Source organism: Odontomachus brunneus, unplaced genomic scaffold (assembly GCF_010583005.1).
Source record: "Odontomachus brunneus isolate Ranch 3 - 2012 unplaced genomic scaffold, Obru_v1 Obru_scaffold_042, whole genome shotgun sequence".
NCBI lineage: Eukaryota > Metazoa > Arthropoda > Insecta > Hymenoptera > Formicidae > Odontomachus > Odontomachus brunneus.
This window is the reverse complement of record NW_022639492.1, coordinates 714,584-741,257: the sequence shown is the minus strand read 5'-3', so window position 1 is coordinate 741,257 and position 26,674 is coordinate 714,584. Positions and strand designations below refer to the sequence as shown.

Below are 26,674 nucleotides of genomic sequence, written 5' to 3'. Positions count from 1 at the left end.
AGAGAGAGAGAGAGAGAGAGAGAGAGAGAGAGAGAGAGAGAGAGAGAGAAAGGAGAGCCTCTTGGTCCTTTGCGCGACGTGAGCGCGCGTGCACTACCGGACGACGTCGCTGTCGCACCCTTCTGTCGCGAGATTTCGCCGCGGGACTCGGTTTTGCATGAAATCCGCCGCTACGTGTGCAATCGCGAACGAAGCGTCCTGCCGCGGGAAAGAAGGCGAGGACGGGGCCGCTTAACGCGCGAGAGACATCGTTGGGAGCGGATAACACCATCGCATAGCCGCCGTTGTCGATATCGAAGATCTTCAGCTGGAGTGGCTTTTCTTTCGCGCGGATGTTGCGCATGAATTCGCGACGTTATCACCGTATGTTCCTCTCGAACCTTGGCGTTCTCCAGGAACAAAGTGGAGGTGAAAGAAATAGAAATTAGAGTTGAGACCGATATCGAGGCGATGGCAAATGACCGAAAGAAGCAGAATACTGAATCGTGAAAGATGTCGAAGACTTTCGCGCGCTAAAAAGTATCCCTATTAGCAATTCGTGGGTGTCTAGCCATCAATGGTACATTTATGTGTGACATCGTTACCAGTCAGTAATGTAATGCTTCATTCTTTTAAAATAAGTTACAGTTATGAAATGAAAATAAAATCGGTATTCATATTGTCTTAAATTTATTTTTAGATCTCTTCCGCGTAGTTAATAAAATGACTCGTGCAGTATCCGAAGATAAAGTTAAAGAGTTGGGCCCTTTAAAGAAGAGGACTTTGAAAAAGACTTTGAAAGAAGAGGAATTTTAGCAGTATATTTTAGCACAACGGAATGAAATATTTTCAAACAGTAAATATTAATATATTTGTACAGTACATAATTTGAGCTTGGTATTATGTTCAAATTAATTGTTCTCTATTTTTGAAAGTGTAAGGAGCTCGATATTTTGACGCTTCGGATTGTCATGGTTTTAAAGTTGAATAGAAATTTGGACATGTCAAAATGATAAATTATGTAGTATATAAATATTTTTATTGTTTGAAGATACTATTTTCCAAGTTGGGCTAAAAAATACTCCTGAAAATCACCTTCATTTTGTTCTTCCAAGACGACCTAATCCTTGAGATAATCTTAAATTTAAAATGTGATTATGAATACCGCCCCAGATGTCACAAATAGTTGCTGATCAATAATATGACACTCACTTTTGCTTCCTGGAGATTTTTATAAAATAACTGAGTATCTTAAATTTTGATTTGATATCTAATTTTTTCAAATGCTAGTGGCATATAGAATAGTTAAATTATATATTTTAGAATAGACAATGCGCGCGCGCGTGCCGTCTACTTTATTATCTGATATCTCATACAGCACAAAATCTCCTGGGGACGTCCCATAGATGTCCTAAGGATGTAGAAACGTCCCCAGGACGTTCCCAGGACATACTCTGGATGTCTCCTGGATATTTGTGCTGTTAGGGATATAATGGCTAGACACTAGTTGGATCGCAAGATCTATCTCCAGTGATTATTTCAGTGACTAATTGGTCAATAGCGAGCTAAAAACGAGCTAGAAAGTTTAATCTCGTCTGTGCTGGTTTTTAGCTTTTGACTCAGTTACCGATCAGTTACATTTCTACTCGTGATGTGACTTTTGACGAGATAAACGACTATAACGAATTCTCATAACCGATGATACTTTCTCGTCGAGCCTTGGTCGTGTTCCTTTAGAAAACCTTAAACGTTGTGGCGAGCGGGCGCACCCGCCGTAGGGGTTGAAGTATCCATCGGGGATCGGGGAACAATCCCATCCAGCGCGAATGGCGGATTGCTTGTTCCGCTATTTAAAAGTGTCCTCGGCCGAGCGGGGTAAGTTAAGGCCCGCGTCGAGGAGGCGGCTGGGCCTCGAGCCGATCGACAATAGCGCCGCGGTCGCTATCGTCGTCGGCGAAAGTGGCGCTGTTTAATATTAATAAGCCGGGGCGGCTCTGCCCTTGGCAGGCACGTAGATGCATATCAGACCCGGCATTACGAGGAAGGCGGCATCCTCTCCGCGTCTTCTTGGAGTATCGGGCGGATATCCCGGCGCGCGCGAGACTTGTTCCCCGCGCGTTCTCTCTCGGCGCGATTCACCCCGCGATTTGAATATACACTCGCGGCGCGTCAGCGGTGTATCCGCGAGGCGGATATCTCTATTCGCGTCATCCTAACTCGGGGATGTCCGGAGTGTCGCGTATGCGACTGGTATGGTTCCTTAAGAATTAGGACGCCGTCCGCCATTTGTATGGAAGAAATGAGTGAGTGATTGAGTGAGAGAGAAGCTGCAGTGTTTTCTCATTTCTGTTTTAGAGCTTCTCTCTTACTCTCATTAGAGTTTCTTCCTCACTCCCATTCGCTTCTTACCTGTTAATGGCGGGTAGAGCCTGGTCCAATCAAGAATCATCACGTGATGTTCTAGTTCTTACTTGACGAACTCTGTGCGATTGTTCGCCCTTCGGTCATCGCGAGCGTATCTACTGTTCGCCATCCGCAACGTTGATGAAGCAAAAAGGCTTCAAATCTTTGTAATTTCCTAACGGAGCAGGTGCGCTAAGGAAAGGGAGAAAGGGAGAAGGAGAGATGGGGGTTTTTTTCCACTTAATACATATATTTTCTAAATTCACTTCGACGTGCAGTTCTAGGCTGCAATCTTTCATCGTAATCTACATGATCAAGTGGTAATTATAAACTTTCAGCCAACCAAGCAGGCATGTATATAACGGCAAGTTTCTTTTCTTTATACGGCTGCCATCTAACGTGCGTATCGTTTAGGAGTCGCGGGGTAATTTGCAGGCTTTTGTCGTACGGATAAAAAGACTTGATCGGATTAACTAAATATCCGGTGAAATACGAACAAATCAGAATGTTCTGATTGAAGTTACCAGAATTCCGTGTCAGTTAACAAGATTTTTCTTTGGTCTTGTTTAGTCAAACAGAATCTTGTTAACTTGAATATAGAATTCTGATAACTTCAATCAGAATTCTGATTTGTTCTTATTTCTCCAAATATTTACTTAATCCAATCAAGTTTTTAATTCTTTTAGGGAGTCTCGATATATTTTGATGGATTTTGCCGCCACTGCAAACATACTTACAAGTATTTAAATACTTAATTAGACGCGCTCATACACAGGCACATACATACATGTTTCTGGGCGCGAGGCGGAGAGGAGATAACGACGGGGGGAGAACGAGGCACTGGGACGGGTGCATAGCTCCTCCCGGCGGTGTCATCCAGCGAAACCGCCGTCGTAGCTTCGTGGAAGAGGTTCATAAAACGTTAACCATATCCGGGGCGCGTTCGCGAGCGCGAGAGTGCATTAAGGCGGCCCCTCTTAACCAGCCAGCGACGATTGATCGAGCAATTATCGGCGGGGGCGTACTTATTGGCACAATTTCTTTTATCGCCGCGATCCCAGGTGCATCTTTTAGCCGCGGAAAGGGCCCTCCGCGTTGCGAGAGAGCCGCATGAGGCAGGGTAACATAGAGAGAAGGTGGGAAGCTTAAAATGTAGTAGCGAAAGAGAAACGCGAGAGAAGGATAACGCGAAGAATGGAAGGAAAGATAGAAAAGAAGGTGGAGGAGGAAGTACGAGGGAAAAGAGAGAAAGAGAGAGAGAGAGAGAGAGAGAGAGAGAGAGAGGGAGGGGGAAGGGAGAGAGAATGAGAGAGGGGAAAGAGGGGGATGGTTTGCAACTAGAGCTCAAGAAAGACAGAGGAGACCAGCATCGGGGTTGCTAAGCGGGGTGGAAACGCGAGCGTGAGGGAGAGCGACGGAGAGGGAGAGAGAGGAGACAATGAACGGGGGAGTTATCTGTAATGGAATAAGTTGGCAACAATGGCGCATTGTTTGGCGGGACGGTCGCATCGTCTCTGTTGACGGACATTATCGCCGGACGTTGCGTTTCCGGCGCAACCGGGAACGTCCTCGTCCCGTCAGAAGACGACGTGTCAACCGTCGGCGTGATTCCGCGCGTTCGGAATGTATGCCACGCGTAACCACCGCGGCATCGCGCATAGCAGAGCCTACCCGAACACACACACACACATACAGAGAGACAGAGGGGGAGAGGAGCGGGAGAGAATGAGGGAGAGAGAGAGAGAACCGCCCATTCAAATTCGCGCGGGGAACGCATCCATCGAACTACTGCGCGCCACGAATAGAAACGCGGCCGTGCGCTGTTTAAAACGCGAGCGCGAGTCAACCCTTCGGCACGGTCGTCGAGTTTCGCATCTGCTATCGACTTCGTTTGCCGGGTCACCGAAGGGCGCGGTTTCATCAACGTCTGTTAAGTGAGCCGTGCCTCAGCTCGCTTTTTGCGGCTCATTTTTCGGCTTAATTCTGAAAGATTGCTACAAATCAGATCAGGCGAAATTGCTGCGTGATATTGACGGTACAGAGACACGGCTGGGAAAGTTATTCTGATATATATATAAAGTTAGTTAATTTTGCAAGTTTTCGCAGCAAGCAAACGTTCGACATTTTGTTAGTTTCCTCGTGTCACCGAGATGACCAGAGATGCCTGTATGGTCGTTTGGAAAAATTTTCTTTTCGCGAGTTTGAGTTCGTTTTCGCTTTCGAAGCAGTCAGTAGAAAAAGTCGGCGTCCGGCCGGGTTCAGCTGTATCTACTTCGTCGCTTTTTCCACTACATTCAGAAATGGTTTTGCACTCGTGGTGAAAATTATCTAGATGCAAGAAATTAGCCAAGATGGATGAGTGACTAGTAGTAAATACGATATCGCATATATTTTGTATTTAGTTGATATAGATGACAGAAACATGATTTCTACCTGAACTATTTGTAAAATTTAGCAGAAAAGTCTTGCTATGCCGCCCATCTAGATCAAGGTCAGATTGATGATTACCAATGAGATCTAAATTCTAAATTTCTTCATAAGTTCTTTAGTAGAATCTCTAGAATAGTGTGAAAGTCCATTATTAGTTATTTTAATATCCTTACAACTGCACAATGTATGTACAGGTACACATTTGATGAGACTTAAGATTCTTTGAATCAGAAAATTAACTATTTTTTTTAATTCTTATGTCATATTGATTTCACTATGTTAGATTTAGCATTTCTGAAGCGTTTCATTATAAATTGTTTCCAGTGGTTTTCAGTGACAAATTTATAATATTAAACTATAATTTAAGTAATTAAATAATTGGAACAAAATTGTTACTAATCGAATTATTGTTCAAAGTACTGACTTATTTTGATCCCTTTAAGGCGAATTATCACCTTCCTATGAGTTTAAACGGATAAAAATGCCACTACCATCGTATTCAGCGATCCAAAAACGTAAGATTACGTGTAAAATTTATGTTACTCTTTTCAGACTAAAATCTGTCCATTTTACTTAACGTCCTTTATCTACAGATATTGCTAGAATGCTGTTGCTGTAAATTTTGCATACTCACAGACAAGTTTTTAGTAGATACAAAAGACAGCCATAAGTTTTAGCTGTGATATTTAGAATTTTATTTGTAGCAGCAAAATTTTCTTTTGATTCAGATATTCGAAAGTTTATTGTGAAAATTCTTAAATAAGAGATATTCAAATGTTTATTTCGTTTCACGAGTAAATATTTTAATCCCATTTTAACCATTTTAATCACGATTATATGTCATAAATGCAATACACTATGCGCTCCCTCGATGTGTAAAGTACACATGTACTCGTCGATTGAATTCGCGGGTTACAACACGCGCGCCGGGCTTCGTTGTTGTACGCGCGGAATTAATTCGCCGTGACGGAAGGTAAGCGAGAATAATTTAAGTAAATCAAGAACAGCTGTCAAGATCGGTGAATTCGAAACCGTTCGCGGATGCGTAATACGGCGGGGGCGAGATGGCGAGGGTGTGGGGGACGGCTGCGTCTTGGAGATTCATCCCTTAACGCGGTAATACCACAAACAGACATCCGGGAGGGATTAAGGCGGCAACCCCTTTGCCTTGCAATCTTTACTTAGCAGTTCGCCTTCCGCGCGTAACGACGTGCCGGCTAAAATCCCTTTAAAGGCCCTTTAAAGGCCGTTGGTGGGATCCGATCGTGGGATTTGTCGCGGTCTTACCTGTGTTTAGAAACTACCGCGAATCGTGCGAGAATGCGACAGGTCGCCGTGTCCATCGGTCGACTTCTGATTCTGCGGTCAAATTCCGATAAATTGCGTTTGCAGATTAAATTAATCGAACTTTGTAATCAATTTTATCATTTTCACTTCGAAGCGAAAATTTTCAAGCAAAAATTATTAAGTAATTTCTCTCTAACTTCGACAGACAATATATGTTAAATGTGAATAAAATGAAAAAAAAGAATATGAAAAAGATAAATGTTAAGTAATTAAATTGACACCTTTTCCGGAGACAAACTTAACACTACATTGAGAGAAAAAGTATTTAAAATATAAAAAAATATTTACTCGGTACTAATAACATATTTACTAAAATTTAAATTAATCTTAAATTTAAATTCTCTAAAATTCTAAATCCTGAAATTAATCTTAAATCTAAATTCTTTTATTTAAATAGAATAAACTATAATTTTCATGGAAAGCTAAGATTTCAAGAAAATATATATTTTTTATAGTAAATATGTTATTAGAGCACTCATCAAATAAATATTTTTTATTTCTTAAATATTTTTTCTCTTATAATGCAGAAATTACTCCCCAAAGCAGACAAGCTCTGATGGCTTTGCAATTTTCTAAAAATTAGTCTTATTTATAAAGGTGCATTTTATATTTTGAATCAACATTAAAAAAACCAAAGGAACATTAAAAAAACCATAGGAAGAAATGTTGTTTCTTGCACTACGTGTCTGTTAAAAAACCTGTCATTTTGACTGTTTTAATAAATATATGTCGTTGATTGTCGGTGATGTTAATGTTAAACTTAAAGAGATACAGAATAAGAGCTTTATAGCAGTTATCAGCGCGCAGTAATCAATATTGTAGTGAACACAAACGATACTGTTCGCGACAGAAATCATCCCAAGCTGGGCAGAGGCAAAAGTAATTCCCCGTCGTGGAATCGCGCGTGTGACAATTTCCTCGACGCACTTAGCGCAAAATGTACGCCGAGAGTGTGCGAGACGCTCTTTGCCTCGCGTCATCATCGCGTTTAAAATCTCGCGTCTTCGCAAATGATTCGCGATCGACCGTGAAAGCGATTCTCGTAACACGAGACCGCACACGATCGCATTTTCGCGGCCGACAAACCTGGACAAAAACGCCAAAAGCGTTTACTGCGACAAATCGTGCGAGGAGCTGGCTGGATGCGCGCCGGGGAAATTATCCGGGACGTCCTACAAATGACTCTTCAGGCTCATGCGAAGGAATCCATTCGCGACCCAAATTGCTATACCTAAAAAGCCGGAGGGGCAGGGGGAAGAGAAAGGAGGAAACTGTGTTTCCCGGGCTATCTGTCAGCCGCGAACCGCCGTTGATAAGCGGAAGCGAATGGCGAAATTATCGTGTACGATGCAAGTCGTTCTCCGGCCGTCGTCGCGAGTCGCGACTGCAGTTTGCTGCAGCTGGATCTTTAAAAGTGGAGAAAGATAGAGGAAGAGGGGAAAAGAGAGATCTGGAGTAGAGCGTGTCGCCGGCATTACCGACGGCTCTCGGCGTAGGTGTAAAGCGGATTATAAAGGAGTTAAAAGTATTAAAATCACGATGTATTTTAGCTCGCGATGTTGTGTTCCTGGGCATACTCGTTCCCCGGGAATCAGACTTAGGGGGGTGGGTGGAGAGGGACGCGAAAGACGAGGAAGTCGAGTGCGAGACGCAAAGTAAAGGGTGAGAGAGACGCCGCGGGGGATGTCGGGGGACAAAAAAGGGGCACGAAGGAGAGGGAGAGAAAGAGATCGCGAGAAAGGAAGAGAGAGAGAAAGAGAGAGATGGAGATATAGGCAGGGGTAGGAGGACGAAGCCGAGAGGGTACGGAGTGTATAAGTGCTCCGCCTGCAGAGACGAGAGATGAAAGGCGCAGCGCGCTCGAGGACACAGATACATTTGCCGGCGAGAATGCTGAAAAATAATGAAAAAAAGTGGCGGGGGGCGAGACCAGGGGGCCGTGGGAGGTCGCGGGAGCGAAGAGAGGTGCCGGTTAGTGAGGGGTGGAAAACGGACGAGGGAGTTTACCGATTGCGGAAATGTCGGCGGAATTTTCTCCCGCGACGCAGGGCGGCGAAGGGCCGCGTTTTCCCGATGCGCCGACCTGGAAAATCGCCGCCACTCGAGCGCCATCGGATACTAATTATGAGGTTTCGAGTGTATCGAATAACGAGGGATACTTTCGAGCAAGAGGCGCGATCGATCCAAACCAGGACACACCGTCGCGAAAAGAGAACGAGGATTATCCTCGTTAAAAAAAAGAAACTAAGATTTCTGAGGGGTGGCTATTACTACACATCATATGTATACTGAGAGGAAAATATATCTGAAAAATAGTCAGTGTTTATTTTTGGTGTAGGTACTAATAACATATTTACTTAAATCTAAATTCTTTTATTTAAATGGAATATACATAATTGCTTTCATAAAAACTAAGGTTTCATGTAAAAAGGAAATATGTATTTTATATCTTTTATTTGAAAAATATTTTACATTAGTATTAGCAAAAATGTTATTACATCTAGCGAATAAGTATTGGTTATTAGATATTTTTTTCTAATAGAAATTCTTTTATTTAAATGGAATAAACTGTTCTCATGAAAAGCTAAAATATTTGCTATTGGATACTTTTTTCCTTATAACGGCGTGATTGGCGCAACTTTTCATTTTTTGGGCGACAATTATCGGTTTTCAAGCCGCTCCTTGTGGCTCGCCGCGAGGAAACATCCGGATTCCAGCGAAGAGAATTACGGTAGAACGAGGAAGGTAAAACAAAAAGAAACGGAGGGTGAAACCGCCGCGTGCCGCGGTCCGATCCGTTACCACCGATGCAAAGTGCGCACGGACCTTTCGGTTTTCTCGTCCTCGGTCACACCGCGGACTGAAAACGCGTGTCCGTAAAGATCGTGGATCCAATACCATTAGGGCCGGTGCACAACATATCCGCGCGGCGTACGCGCGGGACTAAAGTGCGGCGGACGAGTTATGGGGATGTAGTCGTAGGGCGGCGGATGTGCCATGGGATCACCATAAGGCGGGATATTTCGTGAGGCCGTCTACGTGGCTGAGACGCTACGCGCGACTGTATAGGACGCTCGTTTCGTCCGCTGGGAATTTCGGCGGATCACCCGTTATATATCCGAGGGAGTTACCGGGCGAACGACTGGAAAATAATTTGCAGTTCACTCCCGCGAACGCGTTCTCTCTCTCTCTCTCTCTCTCTCTCTATCTATCTATCTATCTATCTACCTATCTATCTATTTATCTATCTTTCTATATGTCTGCCTCACTCGCGCTATACTTCTCATCCTCTTTCTAACTCTTTCTGTCTCTCGTGGGGAAAATGGCCAAATACACGAGAATATACGCTCACTAGCTGCCCTTTCGGTTCTCCGATCATTCCTGTAATTCTCCGTGTTTATTATTCCCATACTTTTGTTGCTGCCGTCGGGAATCCGCCGGGCTTTTGCAGCAGAGTGAAATTCTTGCGACGCAAACACTGGAGTTTAACACGATTTTCCAGTTTGAAGTCTCGTTTGATTAGTGATGTAGGTGACGAAACGCGTGATTAGAAATTAATTTCGGCAACATTGAGGCTATTAATAGTTACTTGAAACTTGTCCTACGTGAAATACTCAAATTTGAATTTAAAATTGTATAAGAATTTTTTATTTGAATTATACAATACATGTGACATTACGTTTGCAATCACGATTCAGTTGAGAAAGATGAACGAGATGTCTCTCTGCCCGAGTAGAAAATGAATCAGAATATGGCCAGTAACTGGTCAGGAATTTTGCTTATTGATCAATATTTGTCCAAAATTACTATTAATATTGCAGTTTCTAGACAATTATTGTGAATTTCTAATCAGTTACCAGTCAGTTCTTATTTTTAAGTCTGATTTTCTTTTTAATTGTTAATACAACGCTAAACATTTCGGTCGTTTGATAGTATTTCCGATAATTGTTAATAGAAACTCAACAGATCAATAGTTAACCAACAAATTTAAGAATAGATATTGAAGGAGATTGAAAAAATTATAGACATATTTAGCTTTGTATTAATTCTTGAAAAATATGTTTTACGCACAACTAATCATGATTAAATATCAATCATTAAATATCTATACTTGCATTTATATAAAAATACATATATTTTTTAGCTTTTTTATTTATTTATATTTTCCTTTTTTATTTTTGCGTTTTGACGTAACTATGATGGTGATATATAAAAAAACGGTTAACGAATCTAAGAACTACAACAAATCTATAGCATTAACTTCACATTGTTCAATTGTATTGCAGCGAATGTCTAAAAAATGTTGGCCAGAATATTGTCAGTTTTGAATAGATATAAACTAGCTATATATTATATTATATAATATTTACTAATTAATTTGCTTTAATAGCTGACTAATAATAATAATATTCTAATATCTGGCTCAAGTCAGATATATGGTCAGAGAATAAGAACTAGGGCGGGTTGTGAGTTTGTCTGACTATAATCTGTTAGTTACTAGTCTTTTAGGTTTGGCTAAATTCTGCCTAGTTTTGATTCACACATAGAGAGAAAATACCTTTTTAACATCTAGTAGGAAATTTAATTACCTGTATACTAGTCAATAATTAATTAGTTTTATCTCAATATGCATTTCTTACTCAGTTGTTTAACAGTTACCATCGAGAAAGAGGCCTGTATAATAAAAGCTGACTAGTTTTTGACATGTAATTAGCTTTGCCCGGAAATTTTTCTACGCAGGTCTCTTTCTCTCTTTCTTTCTCTCTTTCCGTCTCTCCTTCTCCTCTTCTGCCCTCGTTTCGTCGCGAGCATATAATTTATTGTATTTCTGTAGAAACGGGTGTCTTCGACTGTGCGCTTCGACTATTCGCCATTGTGACTGGGAATAATTAAAGCCAGATACTCGAAGGGTCTTGTAATACGCGCATGATATCTTGTCGCCGCGATACCGAAGCGCGAGTTGTATGTAATCAGCGGTATTAGCTCCTGTCGCGATACGGTAATTTCCTGAATTGTCAAACGCGCTGACAGTTTGATACTGTTACACGTGGCGCAGCGGCGCGTAGATAACCACCGGGCGCACAATAACGGCCTGATGGAAAAAGCGTCGCCGTCAAAACTGCGACTCGCGTAAACGCGGCAATATAACGTTACCGCGCACGCGCGCGATTTTATTACGGCGTATTGGCCGAAACCCAGAATCACAATCTGGAAAAGGATGATATCGCGCGACGAAAAGTGCGTCGCAATTTACGCGGAGTTGGCCTCGCGCAAATAATTGCGACCAACAGCTGCCGACGATGTTTGCAATGCCGCACATGCGAATTTTGCACACGTGTTAACACGCGTGTGAGATTATGTGCGCGATTAATCACACGTGTATCTGCGCGTTGCTCGCGCGGGAAGCCGCAATCAATCGATAATCAAGAGTCGGATGATGGAAGCTAGGAAGCGCGAAGCGATTGGCATCGAGATATCGCCACATCCATTTAATATCGAGGAAGAGAGAGAGAGATGAGGAGGAGGAGGAGGAGGAGGAGAAGGAGTGAGAGAACGGGCGAGGGGAGGATGGGCGGCGGGCTGCTATAGCAGGCAGATTTTAATCCTTGTCGTAGCAAAGGAGGGAAAGGAACGACGCTGAAGTGACTTGAAGTCTCTTCAGGCGAGATGCTTAATTCCACCCGGTTCTTCTGTAACCACCCTCCGGCTTCCCCGCCTTTCCTAGCCCCCTCTCCCATCTTGCTTTGCACCCTCACCCAAGGGATAATCCTGTGTTCTTTAATTTGTGCGCGTCGAATGGACCGAAAATTGTATCTAAACGCCACGCAAAGTTCTCCCCGGATCTGCAGGATCTCGGAGGATAAGCGTCGAATGTGAATCGTGCTACTGTATCTGATGTTTTACACGGGAAAGAGAAATTTGCTTGGATTAACTGAATGTCTGTCTGTTCGTATGTCCTGATGACATACGAACGAACCAGAATTCCGGTTGAAGTTACCAGAATTCTGCTCAGGTTCACGAAATTCTGGTTAAACAGGATTTTTGATTAAACAGAACTTACAACCACTTAAGTTGAACAATTGCAAGTTTCAGTTAATCAGAAATTTTGCTCGGTTAATCAGAACTTGTAGTTGTTCAACTTGGGTTCTACCAACATTCCTAAACGTTGATTGAACCTTAACCTGACTTTAAGTCTTTGTTTGAAGACAATTGAAGCTTAGGTTAAAGCTTAGTGTTTGACGTAGATAAAATCGAACATTAAACAGTTGCAAGATCTGGTTAACCAGAGATCTCCTTTAACTCATTAGAACTTTATTATTTAGAATCCTCGTAATCTCAATCGGAATTTCGATTCGTTTATATTTCACTAAACATTCGGTTAATTCAATCAAATCTTTTCCATGCAGACTTTCGCGGAGTGTATTGAAAAAATGCTCACTATATCTCAGTGCCTGAGTGCTAAATATACCTACTAGATGCCATGAAATCATGAGCGAGACTTTATCTATGCGGACCTGCACTCTTGGCGTCATTGTACAGTGGGGACTAATGAAAATTTACTGTTAAAAAATCGTAATTCTTAACCGCTCGAGACTAATCTTTACCGAAATTAATCGTTAATAAATTTTAAAGAAAACTGTAGAGCTCGATTTTTAAAAAAGGCATCTTGAAATATGTGTTATTAATAATAATCTAGAATCATTACACTAAATTTGCATTCAGCAATCTACAAAACCCCAGCGCGGCCCTAATTTTGTTAAGAAACATACATATCTTATAGTTTAGCAATATTGATAGCTGTCCATCATGAAATCCTAATTCTTATATGGAATTTGTATTCAGCAACCTTCAAAATTCCTAATGTAATTAGCCTTCTGCTAAGAAAAAGAACATGCATTTTTTTTAAAGTTGACAGCGAGATTGACAGTTGTCAAAAGTCAAATCGTAATCCTAACATTGGATTCCTAATTCGAATATTAGATCCCAAAAACCTTTAATATAAGATAGTTTAATGTAAGAGCAACTTTAAAAATAATATTCTTCTAATTCAACTTCTGATTAACAATCATTTCCAGATTATCACTAATATTGCAAATTTCAGGGGGCCTTTTTACAAAAATCGATAGTTTTCTTTGAAATTCATTAAAATAATTAGTTTCAAAAAAGATGACGATCAGTTAAGAATTATGGTTTATAGCGATTTTTGAACAGTAGATTTTCGCTTGTTTCCATTATGCGTCGTTGCGATCGCGGTTTCAATCGTGTTGCGCGCGAATTAGAGGGGCGAGTGTGTCGCTCGATGTGAAACGCGCGCGAAAGTAATTTCGAGTCGCGGCGGAACGGAGGATTCGATACGGCGCGTGATGCGAAGAACAAGAACTCCGTGGAATATCCCGAAGGAGTCAGACGGGATTTTGTCGTCTCGAAATCGTATATCATTTCGACCACGACGTGTCCGGGTATGAGTGGGGGCGGGGGGAGGACGTCCTCCCTCCGGCTGGTAGCGATCTGGCGATAAGCGGCGTCATTAGGTTCTAGGCTTATTCCGTGCCGATTAATTACACGAGCGTCGCGCGCATCCCGGACGCGCGCACGCGCGCGCACGAACGGGCGAGAACGGCTCATTAGCGTGAACATCGATATTTTAATCCGCGATTGTTTCCAATTATATCGAGGATCCCTCTTATTAAAAGCTGGTCGCGCCGCCCGTATTCCGATTGCCCCGTCACAATAAAATTAATTACATGCCGACTTAACCGCGATGCGACCGAGCAGGATGTGTTACCATTTACATTTCATTACGCGATAATCAAGTCAGAATGTATCGATTACGTCGTGTGCTCGTGCGTGTTCAATATGTGAGTGTGTGTGTGTGTGTGTATATGTGTGATTTGACGTGTACATATACATGCGTGCGCGATATTATAATTCGTACATAAGGCTGTCGATACGGCTGACTGATCAATTTCCTCCTCATGAAACGACGAAGAACGTGTCTCTTTGCAAAAAATACATTCACGTGCCGTGATGGAACATGTACATAAACAAAGATCCTGTTTTTACTGTAAATCTCGTTTGGAAATAATTGAAAATATGTAACTTTTCAATAAGTGATGCGAGAAAATATAAAGTAACATCTACGAGCACTGAATTTTTCGATCATTTTTTAAAATTTGAGTAAATTAATTTTGGATAGTTGTCATCTTAAATAGACAAACAGGTAAATGTAGAATTGGTAGCAACTTTTATTAATCAATTTATAAAAATTGCGTGTCCCATGAGTGTCTATGAGTGGCTCATGAGTGGCACTCACATTTGTCACATAAAACGAAACAGAAAGACGAAAGAAATACGAAAGGAATGATCAAAATTTGCTCCCAATAATATCGCGTGTAAGTTGCAGTGTGAAAATTTAAATATATAACTTTCAGTAAACTCGTAGCTGCATCAACACAATAAAAAATCATTACTGTATGGTGTAAATTTAATTATTAATTCAGTACAGTATATATCTGTTTCATAAATTTCATTAAAACTATTGCAAAGTTTCGTTGTGATAATCGTGAGAGTGATATCCATCTAGGATATCATCAAATTAAAAATTGTAATGAATGTGCTCATATCTATAACAGCCAGCTCGATGCTTGCAAAGAAATATTATTCCACTGCTAAAAGAAGTGAATCCTCAGTTTACTTTCCTTCTTCTAAGTAATAATTATCTTCAACAAAAGATATTTTCTCGATAATAGTCTTCAAATATACTTATCACAAATTTGAGGATAGCTCATTATCACGTATTCGAAAAAAGAATTGAGACTGTCTCTTCACAAGAATATTATAAAACTTAATCAAAAACCTTATCACAAAAAGTTGTTTCAACTCTATGTAGTAAGTGAACCGAGTTTTTTGTTTTAATTTGATATATTCTTGGTTTAAATTTATTAGGATTTTGAATGCACTTTGAATAAATTTGTCGCTTATGATGATCTTGTGGTAGATTTACGGAGAAATAAACTGAGAAAATACTTGAAACAAGTGACATTTTGCGCAGTACGCACTTTTCTGCGTGTGCTCGCATTCCTTAATCAGGAAAGACTTTGCTGATTTAGTTCCGAGCCCCATGCCGAAGTATAACTTTAACAATCGTCCATTCGTATCCGAATATCACGATATTCCCGCCGCGTCATTATTTCCCGGCGTTGTTCAGCGTCATACCGTGCATGTAGTACGTCGCTTCAGCGGCTGGAGCGAATCGATTTGTACGGTGACAGGAATCGAATGATATCGAATCGCGCGTATGCGGGAAACGCAGAAACATTCGGTGACTAAACGTTTATAGGCACTTAGGGCAACTTTTCCGCGCGCAACGCTATATGAATAAGTGATAAAGCCGCGGGAGAGGGTGGATAGGTGGGTGGCGAGTGAAAGAGAGAGAGAGAGAGAGAGAGAGAGAGGGAGAGAGAGAGAAGGAGAGAGAGAGAGAGAGAGAGAGGTAGGGAGGATGAAGGCGAAGTCCGTAGTATAAATTCCAGAAGGTTGTCCTGCCCTGGCTCTCTCCCCAGGGTACACCACACCCTCAAAGCAGCCACATAAGGGTTATGCTTGATAGATACGGCCCAGCTAAGTGCTTATCGTATTTCGTTTAGATGCCTCCACACTCGGAGCTACGATCGTCCTTGTGAACGCACCTTAAGAGCATCATGCGTTTAAAGCTCGCTCGTGTAAACTCGACTCACTTACTCACTCTCTTTTTTTTCTCTCTCTCTCTCTCTCTCTTCTTCTTCTTCTCTCTTACTCTCTATGTAAAATTTCGAGTGAGCGGGAATAAGAATTCGTGCCACGCGGCGATCCCCCAAATGCAAAACGTTAAGAGACTTTTACATCCGTGCACGTTCCACCTGCTCGAGAAAGGAAACGCTATTTTCGCGAATAACGACGTTATTTAGGGATTTTCTTTTTTTGTTGTTTAAACAGATACGAGTATGAAATGAAAAATAGAAGAAAAAGATGAGTATACGTTCAGTACGATATTTACAATTTATTCGGTTCACTTAAACGTCGTAAGGAATCGCTCCTCGAGACGGCGGCAACGCGCGCGACGATAAGAACGGCGCGGTGTCGTAACGCGGGAGGCGCCGTGTGGAAATCGAACGTCGTCTCGAAACTCGTTAAATACGAGCTTGCGTTGCCTACAAATTTATTTCGGATTTGGCGGCGCGACAGACAAAGCAGGAGAAATAAAACGAGACAAGCTCCGGGTCAGATCAAAAGTCGAGAGATAGAGAGGAAGGATGAAAGAAAGAGAAAGAGAGAGAGAGGGAGAGAGAGATAAGGCTCATCCGAGATCGAAGGCACGTTATGGGGGTACCCTTTCGACGGTCGTACGGCGGCCTTAAGGGATAAGGCTACCTCGAGCCTTCGTTTCGAAAGAGTCGCGCCTTTACGCGCGCGTTAGTTTCGCGTCCTGCTTATGGCTCACTGGGGGCCCCATTAAAATGCCTCGAATTGTTTACCGCCCGGCCCCGCGCGCACCCCTCGTCACCCTGTAATATCCGCTGTAAACTGCTACCCTTGGATGATGATACTCGGCTGGAAGTACTTGTAGAATTAGAGATGTTTCGCCATAGTGCACCACGAGAACGAAAAGCGCAGTGAGGTGAGGTGAGTCACGAAAGAAAATTGATACTTTAGTCCAAAATGAGAAGATACAAGAACAGTTGATAATAATATTATGTTATTATACGTCTGAATAATGCCTACACATTTCTGCGGTATAATTTTTGCACATTGAGTTTGCTTGAAAAAAATTTAGTCTTCAACTAAGTTAAAAAAAACTAGAAAAAATAATTATATGTAAGAAGAAATATTAGTGAATTTTTTAACGAAAATCCTAAACATGAGTAATATTTATCTACATGAAATTTTGCTGTCTTCCTTGTCGAACGCTGTTAGGTGAAAAACAGCTGAGTCATGTTTTCCAATAGAAGAACTAGTAAACCAATTTTAGGCCTAGCATAGTGATGCCAACTCCTCATAATTTAAGAGCGGTAACGTTTGAAATGTCGGTCTGGTTGAATTTTACCCATGTTTAGAGTTCTGGGGTTAAGATTACAATTAGTTTTGTGAATAATATTTATATTTAGAGCACTATGGAAGATGCTGATGATTGAGAAGCGCTAAGTAGGAGGTCCTGTGTTGAAGGGACATTGGAATTGATGGAATTTGCTCATATTAATCGTCAATTAAACGAATTCGTTGAAATCAGTCGAACGATCTTCGAATGAATTTGTTGAAATCGATCGACAATTAAATGGTCTTTGATTGAGTAAGCATATATTAATTGTCAATTAATTAAACACAATTAATTAGAAAAGCAATCAATTGCTCGCAACCTTGCTCGCGGTTTATGATATAATTACTAATAATCAATTGTTAGTAACAATTATGTTACCGATATAATTGTTGCAAATAGATACGAATAATTGGAATTTCGCATTCACAAGGCTCGAATTGCGTCACATTGCGAAATTTTTCCGACTCGAGCGCGTCTATGTACAGACGCAGCTTGAATTATTCCGTCGGGCGAGTACGACACGTCCACGAAAAATTGGCGGAAATTTCGGCATCGATCGTCTCCATTAACGCGGCGCGAAGTCGCATTCGCGCGATATGCGAAATTCCCTTTGCGCGTCGTTCTACTTAAATCCGCGTGGGCGAATTCTATCAATTCTCACTCATACGAACCGCGTAATGGCCGAAAGAGCTTATCGGTTATTAATGAAGTGAATAACGTCGCGTATCAAGCGAAGTGAAGCGAAGGGTGGGACCCGTTTAATGGGTCGTTAGTCGCCGCGAAATGAACGAAATTCGTGTGTTTCCTCCCCGGCGTCTCGTGACTCCCTGATTGCATTATCGATCACGCGCGAATCGGATTCGCGAAAGAACGAACAGTTGGTCGAATCGTTCTGGGAATTTCCGCAGTTCCCGGCAAAAGTGCGGAGGCTTGCTGCAATGTTTTCACTATCGACTTAAGGACAGACAGGTGTACATAAGTTTGGCAGCAACTTTATATAGTCGATTTGTAAAGCTTGTTTTTTCCTATGAATGACTTATATCCTCACTCGTGTTTATCATGTAGAATAACGAAATAAAAATACAAGAATGTACGAAGAAAATTATCAGAATTTACTCAAAACAACATGCATAACACGTAATTTGTAATATAAAAATCTGAGTGTAACTTTGAGCAAACTTGTTATTTCGATAATGATTCACACTACAAGTGGCTTATATTAGCACAGTCGAGTTTTACAAAAAAAAGAAAAAAATTGTAAAAAAAAACATGTAATTTCATCGCAATTTATACTATAATATATTTTTCGTGTATCACGATGTGAGATAACCGATAATGGAAACCATACAAAGAAAATATTGTGGTAAAAATTGTGAATTTAATGAAAAATTCACATTATTGTATAATGTAAAAATTTAATGATTAATTACACACACACATAATATATTTGTCTCATAAATGTGATCAAAAAGATTTTATACATAAAAAAATATTGTAGTAACAATTGTAATAAAATTTTTTGTAACCTAAGTTGAGTGGGGATTACACACATATATAGATCTGAATTACTATATATTTGTTGAGAAATTTAATGCTCGTTTAAATTTTTACTGTAAATTATTAGTATAAATTACTATTATAATTATTATTATAATTTACTGTAAATTATTATTATAGTCATTTGAGTGTTTTTTATGTCGTATGTTTAGAAAAATTCCAAGTATACTGTTTTTATAGTAATTTATACTATAATTTTAGTATTGTTCAGCTTTGCAACAAACGCTGTTATAAGAAATATAATTTTATCGCAATTTTTACTAGAATATATTCTTCATGTAGTTTTTATTATCTATTATCTCACATCGTGATACATGGAGAATATATTGTAGTAAAAATTGCGTTAATATTACATGTTTTTTTACAATTTCGTTGTAAAATTCGACTATGCTGATATTTTAGTATGAACCACAATGGAAATAATAAAATCTAGCGAAACAAAAAGTAATTGCAACAATTTTGTGCTGTGAAAAGTCAAACGCGTGTATAAAATTCTTGAATAAATAATAACTACAATGTAGTCCAAGATTGCAATAAATTTGTTATACTTTTTACTACAATATTTTCTCTGTGTTCTTATGAAAGTCCATCTGGGAGAATGTTAAATGCACGAATAGTCGCGAAACTAATCGGGACGAATAGCCGGATGATATTTTACCCTCTTGGCGAGTTATACGCGAGTTATACCCGACGCGGTTCGATTTTCCGGCCCGAGTCCGCGCTGAAAATCAGAGCCGAAGCCGTCATCGCGCGCCTCCTTTCCCGCCTCGTCTTTTCCGCTCGGGCTGATCGCGTATACACGCATGGTGGCTCGCTTTTGCTCAGGTTAACGCAAATGCGACGGGAACAAACAAACGGGGAATACAAATCTAGAGTGAAATGAACAATGCCCGGGAGAGTTACTGCCTCCTAATTGAAACCAACCCCCGCGTGCCATCCCACCCACCCACCGACGCGTTTCCTCTTTCCTCTTTCCGCCTGCTCCCGCGCTCTCCGTCCTTTCCATCCTCTTCATGTGCCACCCTTCTCTCCGCCGTCTCGTACGTTCTCTCCCTCTTCTTCTCCCTCTCTCTCTCTCTCTCTCTCTCTCTCTCTCTCTCTTTCACCTTTCCTCCCTCTCTTTCTCTCTCTTTCTCCGACCCTTCGTCCCTTTTCATCCCCGCGCCGCCTAATCGTCCCTCACAGATGCGTGCCCCGCGCATTTTCTCTCTCTCTATCCGCGTATAAAGCGTATAGTTTACGACAAAAGTTGAGTCTCGAGTTTAACAAAACGTCCATCGGCCCATTGCAGTACACGAGCCAATGCGTTTACACGATGCGTCGAACGAACGAATAAACGAACAAACGAACGAACGAACGAACGAATAAGCGAGCTAGTATCGATCACGTAGTTGGAGATCCGACGTTTCTGTATACCTGCGCTGTTGTTGAAAGAACGCCACGACGCGGCTATATTGTGCTAATGGGCATTCTAATTGCCTGCTGTGGGGAGAGCTTCGCGGTTAAGCGATTCGCGTTACATTACGCCGACGGCCTAACGGCGCGTCGTCGACGCAACGATGTGGCGTAATAAAGTCTACAGTTCTGATTTCGCGGAATGATTAAGAGACAGCTATAAAGTCAGGAAGAAAGATCTCTTTCTAGCCAGTAACTGGCTACGAATTCTTGCTACTGGATAGTTTCCGGCCAGTTTAGACTATGCTTCCTCCGCCAGCAACTGAACGTTAAAACTAATTAGTTCCTAACTAGTTTCTAACTATTTTTTGACTAAAACGTTAATCTAGCGTTATTTCTTACTAAAACTTTTCCTTACACAAAATTCTGTTAATTTTCATCGTTTGATTCTGTATTGTAAAATATTATATTTTATCATTCAATATAAAAGTAACGTTTTACTTGAAGGGGAGAAGATAGAGTCTTTTTACGTGCAAATTTATTATTGAGATGGTTGTAGCTTTATTTTTAATTATCATTTTTTCTTGGCTAGTTTCTGGTTAATAACTAGCTAAGAAATATTGTGTGGCCAATATTTTCCGAGTTTTTATTAGACAAAAATTGCTTAGCATTTATTAACCATTTTTACTACCCAATTTCTGTTCAAGAAATACTGATCAGTATTTTTCTTCTAGCTTCTAAGCAGTTACTGTACAATAAATCCTAGTCAGTAAAAACTAACCAGTTTCTGGTTAGTGATCAATTTTTCCTGAAAATTTTTCTACTTGGGAAATCTCTACAGTTAAGTAAATTTATCGTGCAAATGATATTAACGCCCTCGTTAAAAAATTACGCTACTCAAAAGAAAATTTCGTTTCCGACGCTGTCGAAACTCCGACACACACGCACACATGTGTACGCATTTTCCTCATCGACGGAAATAAGTCCGCAGCTTGGAATGTGTCGGGACGATTAGCCCAAATTCGTCTCTCTGCTTGGGATATTAAACGAGCCGCTCCATACATAGAAGGCGCGACCGTGTAAATCGGATATTCACCTAGATACGGCGTTCCTTATTTACTCGTTCATTCACGCGCGAACATACACGCGAAAATTAACACGCGGCCGCTTCGCGGAAGTCGCCCTCGTAGATTGCGGATATTTCCTGCGAGGGCTGCGAGCCTCGTAACGAAATTTCCCCCTACGCGAAGAAGTTTTCGCTCGTATGCCGAAAATAAACTTCTTAACTTCGTCGTCTAGCTCTAGGCGAGGTCTCTCGTCGCGTGAGAGCTCGCGGATATCAGCGCTTTCTGTTTCGTGCAGGTGCGTTTTAACCCTTTGTCAGCCGTTGTTGCCTTGAGGCGGCATTAAGTTCAAATCGATATGCGGACGTCAAATTAATCGACATTTTCCCCCATCAAATTGTCCAACGTTGTTGGACTGTTTCTCATGATTTGAAATGGGATTTTTTACCTTATTACCCGTTGTAGTGATAAAAACCGTTGAATCTTCGACAGCTGTCATCTCTCTTACTCTGAGACTGACAGTTCCATAAGTAAGAACAATTTCCTAAAATATTGCACTTATTTATAAAGGAAAATGTTCCAATAATTGAACTTTGTTCCAATAATTAAAACATTAAAAATATATTTGTATTTAATTAATATTTCTCAAAAAGTCTGAAATTTTATTAAAAGAAAAGAGATATTCTTTATTTAATTTGTAACATTATTTTGCTTTTAAATATTTAATATTATTTAATTAAAAATTTGTAATATTATATGATTATTCAATTACTCTAAATGAATATTATATGACCATTTATTTACTAAATTACTAATTATTGTTGAATAATTAGGATATGATTCATTTTTCAGTTCAATTACTGGTACAACTGGTACAATTAATTATCAAATTTATTATCTAACATATCTCATTACAATTATAATCAACATTTATTGATTATTTTATTTGTAATTATTTTTCGTTGCTGACAAACCAAGGTTCTATACAAATGTTAGCTTTCTTTGTAATTTCACTAATTATTTATATTACTTATATATTAATAAAAATGCAAAATTAATTATGCTTTTTTATTAGTTTAGTTATTGGGACATTTATCTTATATTTATAAATATTCTCGTGCATTATCACATTATCATCACATATTATCATCTCATGCATATCACAATGTATGAAAAGTAGAAAACAGTTATTATGCAGAATATAGTTTGCATTGAAAGTAATGTAGCATCTCGAAGAATTGTTTTTCTGAAACGACATTTCTATTTCTCCAGAAAATATAGCAAATATATTGGAAAATTTATTGGAAAAGTATAAAAAAAATTGGATACCATTTCTTTACACTTTGTTAGGAACCATAATGAATATAGAAAACATTTTTTTTGCGAATAGCATTAATTCGAAATTTAAAGAGTTAATTTCTCCTTCGCGCGTTCTCGAGATGATTCGGGTTTATCGTCGCGTTCAGCGCAGCTCGTTAAATCAATTATCGGTACGTTCGGTGGTTCCTTGGGGAAGGGAAATTAATTATCGAATTAATGCGCGAGCGCGCGGACTCGGCGCGAGTCTCTCGCAAGAAACGTTGCACGGTTATTCGCGGATGGAGAATTTTTTAACGGCGGACGCGCGCATCGTTTCGATGATTAATTGAGCGTTCACGTTGGAGTATCGTCGAACACATAATGATCAACTGCATTTAACAAACGTCACTGCGCCAGACAGGCGATAAAAAGCGGTGAAAGCGCGAGCCGCGGGAAGATGCGCGCTCTTTCGCGGCAGTCGATAATCGACGCGAAACAATCGCCGCTCACGATCGAAATTTGTTGCGCGATACGTCAAGCCGGCCGCAATTCAATCCGGCGCGGCGTGACGTGTGGATCGTTTACGCGAAACGCTATCATCGATGGCGTGCGCATGAGTGATTCAGTTGCTAGTCCAGCACTCTCGTGGACCCCGAAACACCCAGGTAAATTCCGGGAAAGCAAAGACCATAAGCGACCAACGTGCGACGCGCCCATCTTTGCTTACATACCGTCCGTCGCATATCTTCTCGCGACCATGAGATTATTATGATAAATTGTGTTATAATTATCAATTATCATTCCAATCTTTTCATCACAATTATCACATAATATGTTCGATTAGAATAAATTATTTAATTTGTTATCATAATTTTATTATGCTTCATGTAGATAATTCAATTATCACAATTTCTCACGTCTGTTATCATAATTTTAGTTTTTTTCATTCAAGAATTCTGGCAATTTGATCGCGTTGATAGTTAGAAAACTCGGATGAAAAAGATCCTAGATTGCGAAATATATGCGAGACGATTATACAGATATTTCAAAGGTAGTACACGCGCGGTGACTGCTCGAGTAAGGAAAATTTCGGTCGAAAGAATTTATCGAAAGAATCGAGCAAAAATCTTACTATTTCGTCATAATAACCAACATAATGTTTCTTATATATTGTACAGAGTGTATGTTTTTTGATCTTCGCGTTTATCAGATTATTATCATAAATCTTGTCATCATAATCATTTATTATTACAATTTTATTATAATTATCATAATTTAATTAGGATAAATTATTTAATTTATTGATATAATTTCATTATTTGTGATAATTCAATTATAATTTCTCGCGTTCATTATCATAATTAATTCAGTTTACATTTAAGAATCTCAGCAATTCGATTGCTTTGATAGTCGGGAAATGCGGACAGAAATGATCACAGATGAAATATACATGAGGTGATATAATGAAGTGACATATAATGCAGGTATTTTAAAAAAGTAGAATTAGTACGATGATTATTCGAGTAAAAACAATCTCGTCTGAAAGATTTTATAGGAAGAATCGATTTAAGACCTTATTATTTCATTCTTATCATCAATAAGTTTTTCATACATCGTATAGAACTTATGTATTTTTTTTATTTTCATACCTATCAGATTATTATCATAAATAGTGACATAATAATTATAAATTATGATTACAGTTTTATTATAATCATCATAATTATGTAGGATATATCATTTTATTTATTACTATGATTTTATTATATAATAATAATTTAATTATCATAATTTCTCATTTATTATCATAATTTTAGTTTAATAATTTTTGTATTTAAGAATCTTAGTAATTTTATTATATTGATACTCAAGAAACGTGGATAAAAATAATCACAGCTTACGAAGTACACGCGAGACGATTGTATGGGTATTTTAAAGATAGAATAGGCGCGATGATTACTCGAGAAAGAAAGATTTTCCCAAGAAGATCGGACTCTAAGACGCTATGATAACTAATGTAACGTTTCCCATGCATTGTATAGAGCTTACACATTTTCATTCTTCGTATCTTTCTTTCTTTCTTCCTCCCTTTCGCATTCTTCGCGAGAAGAATTCGAAGATCACCGCGGCTAATTACGCCAGAGTATTGCTCCTCATCATGAAAAATCACGCGAGGAAATCTCACGCTCGAGGAAATCGAGACATCTTCGTCGTGATATTCTCCGCAAACATACAGAGAGGAAGAGAGAGAGAGAGAGAGAGAGAGAGAGAGAGAGAGAGAGAGAGAAAGGGAAAGAGGAGCTTCTCAGACGGACTTTCGTGTTTGTCACGACGTGAGACTAGTGATGATGGAAATTTTACAATTTTTCGATCGTATTAGTGCACTACACTAAAATTTAAAACACTTTTCACGAATTATTAATTTATTTACTTCAATTTTCATGTTAATTTAACACGAGGCAAATATGCTAACAAGTAACACAACTTGTCTGTGTACATTTTACGCGTAAAATATGTCATCAGAAATGTACATGTTACACAGAAATTGCGTTACTTTAATTCTCAGGAGAATGATGGATATGAACTCGACGCAGAATGATAAAAATATTATAACGACGGTATGTTAAATTAGCTTACGTATATGTTAAAAATTTAACATGATTTTACCATGGGAGCAAATAATGAATTAATCATGAAATTTATATCCCACAATGATGTCGCTTTTTTTTGTTACATTGGTGCGCAGCAGCAAACGTACTAAATACATATTTATTAAGTACAAATTCATTATGTACTTTCAGATTTCCATATTACATTTTCCGCGGCATATTGTTTCCGAGTGAATGTTCCGACAATTTCTTTTCTATTTCTGCTGCGTCATTTCACGTGATAAATACGAGATGGCAGGCGAAGCCACTCGCAGGAGATACACAACCTCCACATATCATGTAAGTAAGTAGAGTGAAGTTGCCGCTAAACTTTACATACGTCTGTCTATCTGAGTTCCCGGAAAGATATCAGAGATGTTTTACCGTAATCGAATAAAGTCGACGGCGCGCGACACAGTCTTTGTCGTGGTGGGTCGCATGCGAGCCGGCTAATTATTAGAAACACACACACATTCGCAGAGAGAACGCGGCATTTCCAACGTCATCCAAGTAGAGATGTGCGCGGTTGGATCGTTAAAACGCGCCTCTGATCGTCCGCCCCTCGAATCACGATCATCGCTTTGTTAGCCGAGGGACAAGGGCTTCGAAGCGGCGATTGAAGCGCCGGTGTCATTTCGCGTTAAAACCCATTTAAGCGTCATCGGAATAATAAATTGTCCGTGACTAACGAAATGGATATTAATACGGCCATCTGGTCCGATGAGAACCCGTTCGCGCGATCGATGTCACCTGCGAAAACCGTGAGAAAACCAGTCCACCGATTTTTATCGTTGCTCGAGATAGATAACCGTCTCTGTTACCTGCTGCCGTGTGCGCGGGGCAGGTTTCTTCTCGCGCGCAAAATACTGTGTCGTTACTACAATGTATCCGCCTCATTACCCTGTTGCGACACCAGGCGTCTACTAATTTATCGCGAGTATTCATAATTTACAAACCTGCGATAAATTGCGGCTGCACGATTCATCGCGTATCGATCTCAATCGATCTTGAAGCTCTCGAAATAGACTCGCGCCGTTCCCCGATGACGACGACGACGACGACGACGACGACGACGAGGAGAGAACGTCCGTGCGGCCGACGTCAAGAAGCGACGGATGTCGCGTAATCGCATGGCCGAAACGTCCCGCTCTCCGAGATTTCCGAGCGCGAGGTCTCACCGAGAATTATCGGACACCGTCCGCGTGTGTTCGCCGGCGCGAAATCTCACGATCGATATTACTTCGGGGCAACACTTCGCGGCATGCACGGAATGCAAGGCAGTAGCGGGGGGAACGCGGGAGGAGGAGAGGGTGAGAGGGCGAGACGCGCGAAATGCGGGCGAATTACGTAATCCGATAGCGATCGCCGGATTTCTCGCGACTTGCGAAAATCAATCGGCACGCACTCGCGCCGCACGCGCGTACGTATCATGTTTGTGCTCTCTCTCTCTCTCTCTCTCTCTCTCTCTCTCTCTCTCT

The 26,674-nt window shown here is 40.4% G+C and overlaps 2 protein-coding genes across 5 annotated transcripts in view; both read left to right on the top strand.

Annotated features, from left to right (window-relative positions):
• The window catches only part of LOC116844494, a 163,320-nt gene that overhangs the window by 45,779 nt on the left and 90,867 nt on the right, over positions 1–26,674 (top strand). The gene's annotated exons all lie outside the window — the stretch shown is intronic.
• Positions 23,093–26,674, top strand: part of LOC116844499 — a 16,020-nt gene continuing 12,438 nt past the window's right edge. The window contains exon 1 of the mRNA XM_032816069.1: positions 23,093–23,213. The gene's annotated coding sequence lies outside the window, so the exon portion shown is untranslated. The remainder of the gene's footprint in view (positions 23,214–26,674) is intronic.